A 14,497-nucleotide genomic window follows, 5' to 3' on the forward strand; every position below is an offset into this window, starting at 1 on the left:
TCCCCCCACCGCGTGGCTATCCCCTCAACCCTCCCCCCTCCCCGTGGCTAACAGCGGGGACATTTCTGTTCAGCCACAGGCAAACAGCTCAGCAGGAACGGGCTCCTCTGAATGTCCCCTGAAGAAAAGCACCCTATTTCAACCAGGAGACCATGAATGATATCTCACTCTCCTGAGGATAACACAGAGAGATAAAGAACGGATGTTGTTTGAACGCCAGCAAACATACACTGCAATGCTTTGTTGTACAATGATTCCCGAGTACGTGTTACTAGCCTGGAGTGGTAAAGTGCCCTACCATGAAGGACGCAATAAGGCTGCCCTCCCCAGAAACCTTTTGCAAAGGCTTTGGGAGTACATCCAGGAGAGCCGCGAATGCCAGGGCAAATTAATCTTTTCACATACTTGCTTTTAAACCATGTGTAGTATTTTAAAAAGGTACACTCACCGGAGGTCCCTTCTCTGCCTGCCGGGTCCAGGAGGTAGCCTTGGGTGGGTTCGGGGGGTACTGGCTCCAGGTCCAGGGTGAGAAACAGTTCCTGGCTGTCGGGAAAACTGGTTTTTCCGCTTGCTTGCTGTGAGCTATCTTCTTCATCCCCAAAACCTGCTTCCGTTTTGCCTCCATCTCCATTGAAGGAGTCAAACAACATGGCTGGGGTACTGGTGGCTGAACCCCCTAAAATGGCATGCAGCTCATCATAGAAGCGGCATGTTTGGGGCTCTGACCCGGAGTGGCCGTTCGCCCCTCTGGTTTTCTGGTAGGCTTGCCTCAGCTCCTTAAGTTTCATGCGGCACTGCTTCGGATCCCTGTTATGGCCTCTGTCCTTCATGCCCTGGGAGATTTTGACAAAGATTTTGGCATTTCGAAAACTGGAACGGAGTTCTGATAGCACGGATTCCTCTCCCCATACAGCAATCAGATCCCGTACCTCCCATTCAGTCCATGCTGGAGCTCTTTTGCGATTCTGGGACTCCATCATGGTCACCTCTGCTGATGAGCTCTGCATGGTCACCTGCAGCTTGCCACGCTGGCCAAACAGGAAATGAGATTCAAAAGTTCGCAGTTCTTTTCCTGTCTACCTGGCCAGTGCATCTGAGTTGAGAGTGCTGTCCAGAGTGGTCACAATGGAGCACTCTGGGATAGCTCCCGGGAGGCCAATACCGTCGAATTGGGTCCACAGTACCCCAAATTCAACCCAGCAAGGCCGATTTAAGCGCTAATCCACTTGTCAGGGGTGGAGTACGGAAATAGATTTTAAGACCTCTTTAAGTTGAACTAAAGGGCTTCATCGTGTGGACGGGTGCAGGTTTACATCGATTTAACGCTGCTAAATTCGACCTAAAGTCCTAGTGTAGACCAGGGCTTATTCAGGGCAGGAACTGTAATCTGAAGAGAATTTGTGTAAAGTTCTACCTGGTCCTAACCCCTCCAAACTCTGCAGAATTTCAGTAGGGAGGATTACTTTCCATTCTGGTGGGTCCTATTCATTTATTTTAATCATCAAAACACAAGGATGATCAATCAAAAGTTAATAATGTTTTTTAACAAATAGCCAGGAGTCAAGTTTTTTGTTTTTTAAACTTGCACAAATCGTAAAAGCCACAATATTGGAGCTCAACAACAGTACAGACATCACTTGCAGCCTAATTAAGGACAGTAACGAACACCACAAAATTAGCTACCTAGGGTTTCTATAGCCCGTGTGAATTCCCTGACCATACCAGAACTTGGAGCTTTATTCTGTGTGCTTTCACAAACTCCTAGTGAGAAAATTAAAGTGATTTTTGTAAGTGCCTTATCTGTAAAATTATAGCCAAAATCCTAGCTACTACTCTCTCCCTTTTCAAAGTTAAGAAACAAGAAATGCACACAGCGTGCTAAATTTCCGCAGGTCTGTGTTTTCCAACAGAAAGGTATGTGAGCCCTCTCGTGGCTTAAAATAATACTTGCAGTCATACTAACTTGCATTGTGACTATATCGGAGCTCACGAATTGAAAGGATTAGACCTCCAAGAAACACCTAGTTGCTACAGAAAGTGCTGTTGGCCATTCAGTAAGTGTCACTGGATGTCCCAGCATGGTGCTAGGAGGCAGTCAGCTGCTGGGGATATAGTCTTTCAAATGAAACAAATGGAGGGCCTGACCTCTTACAATTAGATGTCCAGTGGCACTTTTCTTTCAAGTAGGGGGTATCAATACCAGTCCCCACCACATTTTAATTCTGTTACACTCTGCCTGCCCAATTCCCTCTTAAATAGTTTACTTTGTCCTAAACATAGCTAAGCAGTGCAGTTGTCACCTCAGAAGTAGCTTCATTTCAGAGAGGAACAAAGTGATCTTCTGAACAGCTGGTTACATGTGTACAACACTTGAAACTGCAGTGTGGTCTAGTGATTAGCACACAGAGCTATAGAACGGCAACTCCAGGGTTCTAATCTCTGTTCTACCACAGATTCATTGTCACTTAACCCTTAAAAATGTTTACCCCCCAAAAAAAACCCTTAAAAATGGAGACAACATTTGCTTGCCTCACAGGATGCAAAGATTAGTTAACACGTTAGCATGTTTAACAGGTGCTTGAAGTATGATTAATAAAATAACACTTTACTGATGATAAAGTAATACTTTAAATCAGTGCTGTAAGTATGAATATAAAAATATTACTAGAGCTAGTAGAAATTGTCCAACTTTTGAGTGATGAAAAGTTGTGTGTGTGTGTAGAATTATATATATATATATATATATATATATATATATATATATATATATATATATATATATATATATATATATATATATATAAAAATCAGCTTTATTACTACTGTAGTACAGTTACAATTGCTGTTAATCAAACTCTGTACCAGACACAAATACAGCATCTACTTCACATTTCAAAGGTACCGGGTTCAGATCCTGTTAATGATGCACATTTGTTATCTCTTCAGTAGAGTTCTCACTTCCACACAGCCTATGACTCAGGAGACCCAGGTTAATTTCCCACCCTGCCACAGACTTCCTGTATAACCTTGGGCAAGTCATTTAGTCTCTCAGTTCCCCATCTGTAAATAATAATGATACTTCCCTATCTCACAGCAGGGTTGTGAGGAAAAATACATTAAAGATTATGAGGTGCTCAGATGCTACAGAAATGCGGGCCATAGAAGTACTTTAGATAAACAGATCTTATCACATATAAAGAGGTCAAGTTCAGTCACATTATTTTTAAAAGCACAATAATTAAAGGGCCATAGCAGTTTAAATGCTCAAATTAAGGCATACATATCAAAGACATCTATTCCCTCCTCTTGCAGCCACATTTACACCATAATTCTCCACTCATAATTTCCTCAGGTCAGGAAAATTTCAGGAGTTAACAAGGAAGAAAATTTGTTAGGACAACTCCAAGACTTATCCCTCAGACTGTGTCTGAGCATCTCTCCTTGACGAATGGGCATTTTAAATTCTATTAAATAAGACATCAGAAGCCAACAAGCCTGCACTAAATTTTTAAAAACTTTTAATTAGTTAAAAATTCAGATCAGTTTTCTTTGCTTAACATTTATCCTTTTTTTCCACCTGCCTTGTGACAAGAAATTCAAGCACTTTGATAAACAGAATTTAACTTTAACTAATTTCAGTTTTCCCTAAGTCCATGTGTACCATTTGCAGTAGTGCTGTACTCTAACTCCTTCAAGCCACACTCATGGGTATTTCACTACCCATATCCCATGCAGTAACAGTACAAATGGTGCAGCTGCTTTTCCTTCTCCAACAGTGAAAGACAATCGTACAGTGCTCTGGTGAGTCAGTACTTTGACCTTTTCTACCCAGACTCTTGCACTTTTACAGAGGGTGAAATTGCTGAAATGGGTGCTGTGATGCACATTAAAGGCAAGGATAGAGGCAGTGTATTACTTAATCCTGAAAGTTGAAACCAGGACTGGGGTTGAGGGGGAAGAATTCAAAAGAAATATGGGTTCTTCAAATCTTCCACTAAGACTGGCTATGAGACCTTGTGGAAATCACATTTAACCTCCCTGTCTCCGATTCCCTATTTACCCCAATTACCTAACTCAAAGGGGCATTACAGGGCTCAATTCACTGATGCCTATAAATCACCTTTATATTCTCAAATGGAAGGTGCTACAGAAGTGCGAATTATCATTGGTAGTTTAGCACTCCTGGACAATAATATATTTCAAATTGCTGACAAAAAAAACAAACTAACAGGTGAAAAACAAACAAACCAGAGCAACTATTTGCAATCCTTACAATCAGAGTTAAGAATAGATGTTTCCCTCAAAATGGTCTGGAATAAGCACCAGCTTAAATACGTTTAAGACTGCTACTTAACTCAGCTTCTCTGTGTTCTTAACAGGCGGCCTCCCATTTTGCTCACTCACATGTCCACTGCATTCAACCGGGTTGAAAGTTGAGCAGATTTGTTATCCAGAGCGTGGACCCTATGTGCTGCTCAGTAGCATGCCCTCAGGAGCCTGTATAATAGAAAACAGTCCTGCAGTGCTGCTTTGTTTGTATTCATCAGCATTTCTCCAGCACATATATGTTATTTGCATTACTGAAGCGCCTAGGGGTCCTGGCCATAGACCAGGGCTCCTGGCCATAGACCAGGGCTCCATATACCCACAATGTTCAGATAGGTGGAGCATGGATCTATTTTCTAAACAGAGACTGTATTTTAAAAAATACGTTCTATTGTGATTTAAGCTGTTATCTTGTGAGAGGCAAGGCTCCTTACCTGTGCCTCCATCACACACTCTTGACCTATTCTAGTTTTATGGTTATTTTGTCAAGCGAATGTGTGTATATTACAGATCTACACATAAAGGGCCAGATCCTCAGCTGGTATAAATCAGACAACTGAATTATTTCAATGGAGCTATGCTAACGTATACCAGCTGAGGATCTAGCACAAAGGGCAAAATTCTGCTCTCACATCATCATGTCACACCATTAATTTAATATTCTGCCTTCCCTTTACGGATGCCTGTCTCCATGACAGCAGAATATCTAGTCGAGATCCACCACGTGGACCTGGAAAGTGAATTTTGCACGAAGCATGTATGTAATTAAAATACAAATCTACTGTCCTTTGTCCCGTAGAATATGTATAATTCTGTGGGGGTCTTTAAGACCCTTAAGAAAAGGTGGTGGGATGGTTTGGTTTGGTTTGCAAAGTCATCAGTAATATTGGCACACTCAGCTCTGTGTCTCTATTTCATCGCACTCAGAGTGGGCAGTTGACCAGCTGTGTCAATATCTAGCACAGAGATCATGGCCCAGATGACAGCTATCTGTCTGAAATATCACTTGCACGAAACAGAGGCAACATTGGCAGGCTTGAGAAAAGAACTGGAGGAAACTGCAGAGGTAACATCACATCCACCGTTGGGGTGTTTATCCATCTTCTAGCCATGTTCAGAACTTGGGGTTTTTGCTGGAACCTCAGCTACTTCTAGGAGTCCAAAGGGTAGCAATTAGGTACTGCATCCCTCTACCTGTGCTTGACAAGGAGGTTACAGTGTTTCCTTTCAGATATCAGCCTCATCACATTACCCATGCTTTTATCATCATCGGGGAAGACTGAAGCAATCTACTCTGTTTGGGACTGACTAGAATCAAAAACCACTTGGGAACTTCAGCAGGCAGAGATGGCTGCTGCATATTTGGGCCTGTGCATTTTAGGAGACAGGATGTCTCCTCGTGTCTCAACCCAGCAGTTGAGATCAGCTGGAGACACCTGAGTTGTCAGTCCACAGATGCATTGATCCGGGGGGGCAGGGCATGTTCATTGTAGAGCCCCCTCATCATTCAGAAGAGCCTACCTTTGTTGACCTGCAGGACATGCTGCAAGACCACTGAGGGACTTGGCAGAGGTAAGGGATTTATTTTCTTTTATAACTGCAAGCATTGGTTGGCAGATGTATAAGTGGAAATGTTACTAGAAAACTAATAAGAGAAAGTATTTCACAGAGTAAATGAATATATTTTAAACACTCTGTAGGAAAGTACCTCTCTCCCCTAATCCTGACATCACTACCACAGATAGTCAATTTAGGTTTCTCTTGTCCTCCACTTCTATATCATGCATGCATGTTAGGCTTCAGAAATTATAATTTAGGGAGAAACCATCAAAGACACAAAGGGCAGTTAGGCACCCACTGAAAATCAATGAGAGTTGGGCACTCAACTCTGAAAAATCTCTCCCTCAGAGTACTATTTCTGTATTTTTAAAAGACTGTAGGCCTAATTTTTAGTTTTCCCAGCCACTTTATCACTGAAAAATTCTGCATTCACTTTACTGCCAGTTCCCAAACTTTCTCCAAAATAGAAAGGTTACTTTATGAGTGGCTATATTACCTGTTAAACATTTTAATGAGGGAGGAAGCAAATGATATTCATTGGTCCCAGAGGTGGGTAGCTGCTCTTTGATAAAATTCTGCTTCTGTAATGTATATGGGTAGGTGACTGGACGTTGTTGTGGCGGTACCTAACATTTATAACTCGATCCCAAACACTTAAGTTAGTTTGGATTAATGTACGGTGTGAATTTAAAGCAGAGCAGATATTCCTGATTAACTCCCTATGTGGACATTCTTATTCCAGAATAGGTACCTTGTTCTGTTTATTTTAATCCATTTCAAAAGTATGTTAAGAGAAACAGAAAGAATAAGAATGTCCAACAGCAGTTATTCAGGAATAACTATACCTATTCCTGAATAACTCCATGTGTGGACAAGCACTGAAAGTGACGATCAATTAAAAACAAAATAAAAAAACAAAAACAAAAAACAAACAAACAAAAAACCCACAAATTGTAACCATACACCTTTCTTTATCTAAAACAACAACACTTTAGGCAACCGGAAGTGAAAGTATTAAAAAAAATTCATTCTACTTGTCACTATTTATCCCCCTTGTCCATTCCTTTAGAGAAAGGGGGAAAAAATCTGTTTTCAGTTGGTTTACTCTGTATATTTAACAAGACTTAACTAAGATCTGGCCTGCACACAGTTGCTCTGCCAGTATAAATATTTCTGGTAGGAGTGCGATTCTTTTAAACCAATGCAGGGCTTATTTTCACTGCACAGCTAATTCGTTTAATAACTTGAGTCCTGTCCACACACAAAAACCTTTAACTTGGGGGTGATGGTGTTTCCACCGCAAGTCTGCTGGCCTGTTACTCAGACTCTGTACCAGACACAGATACAGCCTCTGCTTCACATTTCAACCACTTCATGCTGCTGGAGTGTTGTTGTTTTGCAGCATGACTACTCTCTCTAGTGGTTCTCAACCTATTTCCCATTGTGGGCCGCATCCAATACTATCTGTATAGCCCTGAGGATATCACATGGGCCACAGCTGTGGGCTGATTGAGCTGCAAGCGGCCCAAGGGCCACAAGTTGAGAACCACTAAGCTAGGCTAACTCAAGAGGAGTTAGCTCTGCAGTGAACACATAGCCATAATTATACTAGTGCAACCCCACAGAGTGGACATGATATACCTTTATACTGGTATAAAGGTATCTTATACCGTTATTGCTTATTCCCCTCTCATATAAGAATAGCTGCACCAGTATAAAGCACCTTTATACTTGTATAACTGCATCCACACAAGGGGGTTGTGCTTCTTTAACTATACTAGAACCAATGCAATTTGTGTATAAACAAGCTCTCAAAGTCTCTCTTTCATGGTTTACTCTATATAGATAGTTTCCCCTGACTGTGTTACTTTCACACAGCAACAGGAGAGGTTAAAAAAAAATCACTTAAAAATGAAACGTAACTGTAAAAATCACAAGAATTGGTGGGGCCATCTGAAATCACTTTCACTTTTTTAAAAAAAAAATTGACTGGATTGCATAGTGAGAATACCACTTCAAAACCAACCATTTTAAATGGAATTTTAAAAATATCACAGAAGCTTTTTTTTGCCTTAAGATTCTATAAAACAATCCCTTCTCCCCCCGAAACTTCCACTACTCTCCCCTCAATTCGCATTTTGGAAGATATTTAAGTTGACAGTATCCTTTTCGAGTGTGTTCAAGTGTTACTTAGGATCACTGTAGAGTCCCTGTGTAGGATTTTCTGCCCCTCTTTTAATGCCTCCACAGTAGCTTTTAATATTTTTTTTTTTGTGATATTTTCAACTCTTATCTGAGCAGCTTCCACACAAATCAAATGTAGTCCTTTAACCATGCGTCGGAATTCACTAGAGTGGATTCATGTATGTACTTCATGTACAGCAGCAGGACTCCACACACGCATAAGGGTCTGTACTACTGGATCCGAGTGTAGGATCTTGGCTGTTGGATGTAGTTGCAGGATCCAAATAATTTAGCAACATGGGAGACCCGAGAATTTATATACAAAACAATGTTACTCCCATTGCCAAGCACCTGGGCATCTTACATATATAAAACCAACATTATTTAAGCTTGAAAGATAGTAACAAAAACTTCCTAACACCATAAGACACACACACAAACAACTAAATTTTAAACTAAACCAAAAATCTTTTAAAGCACTGACTAAACAAATAAATCTTGCTTTATGCTTTGACACTATCTCATGTTCTGGCAGATGACTGGAGGCAGGCATGCACTCTCCACTAAAAAGATCCTGCCATTAGTCAGAATTCAATCCCAGGAACCGACTATAAGTCCAAACCATTGGAGCATAACTCCCCTAATGGATCAAAGACACACTCTTGTAACCAGGTCCTGAACCACTTAGCACTTTACAGATTATAGTTCTGATCTTCAACCGGTGCAAACAGTGTAACTTCACTAACTTAAGTAGAACAATGCCAATTTACACCAGATAAGGCTCTGGCCCCATACATTTAACCAATACCTTGAATCATGCTCTGAAGTAAGGAGACAGCTTCTTTAAAGCTCAGCGCACCTTGCTTAATTAACTCAGACATGGGGTGACTGCATTCTGTACTAGCTGAAAAATTCCATGTAATTTTCAAGTTTAGCTCCAAGTAAAGTATGTTACGCTGGAGGTTAGAAAGGCAAGGAGGTGAGGTGAAGCCTGCATCAGAGAAGAAAGAATGTAGCCTACAGGGCAACCAAAGATGAAAGAGGCACTACATGACACAGGTGATACATGTAAATCCAGCAGCAGTAATTAATCTAACAAGACCACCAGACTGGGTATCATATTATCAGAGGGTAGACATACACTCCCAGTGGAAAGTACACTTACAAATTTTATCCCTTTCCCCAGGTGCTTCCTCTTTCTTCCATCCATTTTATCTGGACTAGTCTAAACCAGTTCAGTCTTATCCACTTTCCTGTGTCAGGCCTTTGGGGTTGGGGGTGGAGGGAAAGAGAGGGGGAAATACCTTGCTCTACAATGGCTCAATGAAAAGGAGAGTGTCTTCTATGTATATTGAGGACACTGCAGACCAAGTGTCTGCCTCCCATAGCAATCAGACATACATACTGAACAGGAAAAAGAAAAGGAGTACTTGTGGCACCTTAGAGACTAACCAATTTATTTGAGCATGAGCTTTCGTGAGCTACAGCTCACTTCATCGGATGCATACCGTGGAAACTGCAGCAGACTTTATATATACACAGAGAATATGAAACAATACCTCCTCCCACCCCATACACAGAGAATATGAAACAATACCTCCTCCCACCCCAAAGTGGGGTGGGAGGAGGTATTGTTTCATATTCTCTGTGTATATATAAAGTCTGCTGCAGTTTCCACGGTATGCATCCGATGAAGTGAGCTGTAGCTCACGAAAGCTCATGCTCAAATAAATTGTTTAGTCTCTAAGGTGCCACAAGTACTCCTTTTCTTTTTGCGAATACAGACTAACACGGCTGTTACTCTGAACACTGAACAGGAGGCATGGACAAGATGGAATCCTATGGAATCCCACATCTAAATGTCCTCGGGGAGTAAGCACTCACTACTAAACTTTGGGATCTCTTCAAGGAGGAATGAGCAAGCCCATGGATGGACCTACATTTAAAAAGGAGTTTTAAATTACATTAAATATCAAAATGAACAGTAACCCCGAGGTTATGTACTTTGATAATGAATTGTATGCTGTCCTTGTATTTTCAGTGTGTGTCCTGACAATTTAAAATGTCACCTTTAGGTTTCAGAATTAGCACGTGGAGGTGTGTAGAGCTGTTGATGCCCCTTAGACCTATTCTTTTAGATTCTATTCAAATATACACGCTACCTTCATACCACAAGGACTAGAAACAGGTGTCGGTTTAATGAAAGTTTAGATTCTGAAGCACAATTCTACAGCAAGGGATGGGTCCTGTGGCAATGAATTCACAGAAGGCGAAGAACCATAACTACAGCCCTGTACATGAGGTACACACTCAGGGTACGATAGGAAGAGTTTCAAAAACACTTTTGTAATAATCTTCCCCAACAATCCTAGCTGGAGACTGAGTGATAACTAGTGGGTTGTTGGCTTCTTGAGTAGTGGCCTCATAACTATCTGTCCCCACATTTCATAATAGGTAAATATAAATCCATCAATAAAACATACAGTACTTCAAATGAATGTGGTTCTGCTGGCCCCAAACCTTAAACGATGGATTAATTAGTGCTAATTTACATTAAGCATACAAAGGACAATTGATATAGAAATTTCTCTGCACACGCTTTCCAATAAACATCAATCCGGACTAATAATGCTCCTGCAATTTCAATCAAAATTCCTATTTTACCACGTGTCTCATGTTCACCATTTGAATGCATCATAACTTTTTTTCCCAATTGAGTATATCTCCAGAAGTATTCAGAACATTAACTGCCATGAAGGGATCCTTACTTTTAAGGAAAACAAACTTTCCCTAGACACTTAAACACTGTCCAAGGATTTAATTTTGCTCCATTTATAGCACATAAGAACCATTGCTCAAATGAAGCTAAATTAATGAATATGTTGCTGCTATCTCTGTCCCTACTTCCTTTAGGTAACATGGAGAGGACTTCATGACAGATAAACAGAACCTATGCTCCTAAAAAAACCCAAGCCAACAAAAACAACCCAGCTGTATTCAAATATACCCTCTTGCTTCTGATAGTGTTTACCCTTTCTTTTTTCTTGTTGCATCACTCACTAGTCAATTACTTTTCAGCACAAAGATTTCTCCCTGCCCTATTGTCTTCTGAATTTATCATATTGTTTTATATTTCATACTACAACTGCTGTCATTATCTCAGATTCTTTGTGAGTTTCAGTGTACTAACTTCATTACCTAACTTAGTGTCATACTTTGTGATCTATGATCAACATACAAGACTTCTTTCACTTTATCTCTTGGTCTATAATTCCCTTGGGAGGATGTGAGAAGGGATAGCTCAGTGGTTTGAGCATTGGCCTGCTAAACCCAGGGTTGTGAGTTCAATCCTTGAGGGGGCCATTTAAGGATCTGGGGCAACAATTGGGGATTGGTCCTGCTTTGAGCAGGGGGTTGGACTAGATGATCTCCTGAGGTCCCTTCCAACCCTGATATTCTATGATTCTATGATTCATCTCCCTAATGCAGAAAAGGGACATAGCTAGCCAGTGGCGATACTGATGTCATGGACTTCTCATGTCTATTAACTGCTTTAAAAAGGACCTGCAGTAGAAGGGTTTGTTTTGGATTCCCCTCCCTTCACTAAGCATGCAAGGTGAAATCCTGTTCCATTGAAATCAATGGAAATTTTGCCTATTATTTCAGTGGGGCCAGGATTTCATCCATTTTTGAGCGAAAGGGGCAGTGGAGTGCAGGTTACGACCAGTGTCTTATCTACCACAGTATGAATGCATGGCCTCTACTTACCTCTCTGAACTACTACTTCCCTTTTTGAAGCAGGTAAGCTAGCTTCTCTTTTAAGATTCTATTAGAGCAAAGTTAGCCACTCCATACAGTTCTGGGGCGGCGGGGAGTTCTTCCCCTAAATCTCTGAACTGGAGAATACACATTAGAAGTAAAACTACCCTTGGATTAGTTTAAGTTAAAAAAGCTTCAGACTTTAGTTAATGTATTTTTATTTGGATGTCTCCAGGCAATAAGAGCATGGTTGCATGAACTGAGGCACCTAAGAAAGTGAAATAATAAACTGAAATATCACCAACCAGTTACGGTTTACTTATGAAAGCTTTTTATAAAATTCAGCCTGCTCAGCTCATGCTAGTATTCATCAGACTAAAGAAGATGTCTTGTGCTTCTGTGCGTGTGTGGGTGGGTGGGGGACTGCTAGAGAAGTGGTATTTTCACTTATTATTGTGTTGTCTTGGTACAATCCTTTGGGTCACTACCTTGAATTCAGAGAACTACATTCTGTCTTTCTATAAAATGCTGTCCGCAAACTCAGGCTCCAATCCTGCCAATGCTGACACACGTACTTAGCTCATGTGGGAAGTCCCACTGAAGATCAAAGTTAAGTACACATCAACATTTTGCAGGGACTGGGCCTTATTTTCTACCTCTCCATGATGTGATACCTCTGTATTGTTTTAGCTTCATAGCTACCATAGTTTCGTTTGAATCTGTCTTTATAACACCAAAAATCTTATTTCCGCTACCCACAAGCATGATTGTCCTTCCTTCTCGACTTACAGTAGTGTCCTGTCATCTTCATTCTTTACCTTCTCCTTCTGAATATTATTAAAAAACCCAGGGATGTTCTAACTATAATTATTTTTATCCAGAGGCTACCACATGTGGGCCCAATGTTTTAAGGCCAGGATTTTCAAGAGAGACTATGGGATTTGGGCACCTAACTTTAAAATCAAGCCTAAGTTCTTAGGTATCTATAGTTGTATTTATTGTGTATGAAGTTATATCAACTCAAGACTTTTCCTCAGATATATCATGCTACTATGATTATCGCCACAATTATTATTAAATCAAAAAATAACCTCTTTCTGATATTATTAGAGCCATCTGAGAAGCTACACATCTAAGTACTTGTCTACTGCAACTTGTTTAATGTAAAAATTACCTTTGCCACATGTCCCCTGTGGCTATAAAGTATTGAAACAATTTTATTTGTCTGCCTTTAATCAACGAGAAGCTACTTCACACACCATAAATGCTTATATACTGTAATGCTTCAAAGGCATAAACTATCACTACCTGAGTGCCCTCTACTACAGTAGTATTAAATGGCGTATTACAATGATTGCTTATTTCCTAATACTAAGCTTAATTAGGTTTAAGAACTAATGTAACTACCTGGACCTACAGTGTCTAAAACCAACATTCACCTCTCAGCCTTTCAGTCACATACTTGTCACAGAAATTACTTCAGTGCAGCAGTCTATAGATCTGATTGTAATATTGGCATGATGTGATGATAAAACAAATGATGATGATATTGCTTTCCTAGCCTGTCATGTTACCTTGTCAGAAAAAAGCCCCTAACCAGCCAAGAAACTGACACCAGACTTGTAAAAATAATTCTTTCAGAGGAAGAGTATTCACATCTAGAGGAGAATAGCTTTCATGAAAAGCAGAAAGCTGATCTCAGCAGCACCTAGAGCAGGGACGGAGCAGAAGAGAACTGAGCTGAAGAAAAGCGGAGCAGAGACACGACTCATTGCTTATAGCTTTTTGTTGGCAATAATAGTTGAATACCACGGCATTACTGAAATACCAGTATTATTGCTAACACAAACACCAATAAACCCCCTCCCTACTGCCAGCAGGCTCTCTCATGTGTTAGTGAATTCACAGTGCTCATGAAAGAACGGGCTTGAGAGTATTAGATAGAGCCTGACATAGTACAGGTAACAAATATGCAAACTTCCTTCCACAGTTGTGCCAAGACACTTTAGTCTTGAGCTACAGCACCTCCTGCAGATCCAACACAACCCTGCCCAGGCACCTCAAATTCTGCCCCTGAAATGGCTCCTGCTGTTTCTCCCCTGGATAAAGACAGCCGATGCAAACTATAATTATGCAGCATTAAACTTTATTTACTTTGTAAATTGAAGTAAATTTGAAACCAGGTCTTCAAAAACGGATTAACTTCCTTGCTTTCATAAGTACATCAATTCATTTTATGCACCAAAAAATGAAATTAGGGTACATTCAATAATAGTAACTATGGTCACTCATTGTACAGAAGTAATTTAAGTAAAATTTTTAGATGAAAGGAGAGAGAGAGAGATTATTTACATAATAATTTTGACCCAAAGAACTAAGAACCTTCTAGGTACAAATTCCAAAAGGACATTTAGCTGGTTTTTAATTGTAAGAAAACACGGTCTTTGCTTTAGGAATTGTATTGCCTCAGAGCTATGAGAATACCGATGTTAGTGATGTTGCTTAACACACTATTGGAAAGCATTCAGTCACTACAGTGATGAGGGCTGTATAAAGATCTGCTAAAACAGAATGATACAGCAGATTCTAAATAGATTTTGGTTTGGACGAATAATGACATTTATAACAAATCTTGCAAATATCCAAGTCATTTAACAGAATGTGTTGG

The 14,497-nt window shown here is 40.3% G+C and overlaps 1 protein-coding gene across 8 annotated transcripts in view; it reads right to left on the reverse strand.

Annotated features, from left to right (window-relative positions):
• The window catches only part of BBX (BBX high mobility group box domain containing), a 199,704-nt gene that overhangs the window by 151,717 nt on the left and 33,490 nt on the right, over window positions 1-14,497 (reverse strand). The window contains exon 1 of one of the 8 annotated variants that reach the window (XM_073306488.2): window positions 4,356-4,878. The exons of the other annotated variants lie outside the window; for them this stretch is intronic. The gene's annotated coding sequence lies outside the window, so the exon portion shown is untranslated. Of the gene's footprint in view, window positions 1-4,355; window positions 4,879-14,497 lie in introns of those variants that run through there. 8 annotated transcript variants of the gene reach the window in all.

This window comes from Lepidochelys kempii, chromosome 1, assembly GCF_965140285.1.
Source record: "Lepidochelys kempii isolate rLepKem1 chromosome 1, rLepKem1.hap1, whole genome shotgun sequence".
Taxonomy (NCBI): domain Eukaryota; kingdom Metazoa; phylum Chordata; order Testudines; family Cheloniidae; genus Lepidochelys; species Lepidochelys kempii.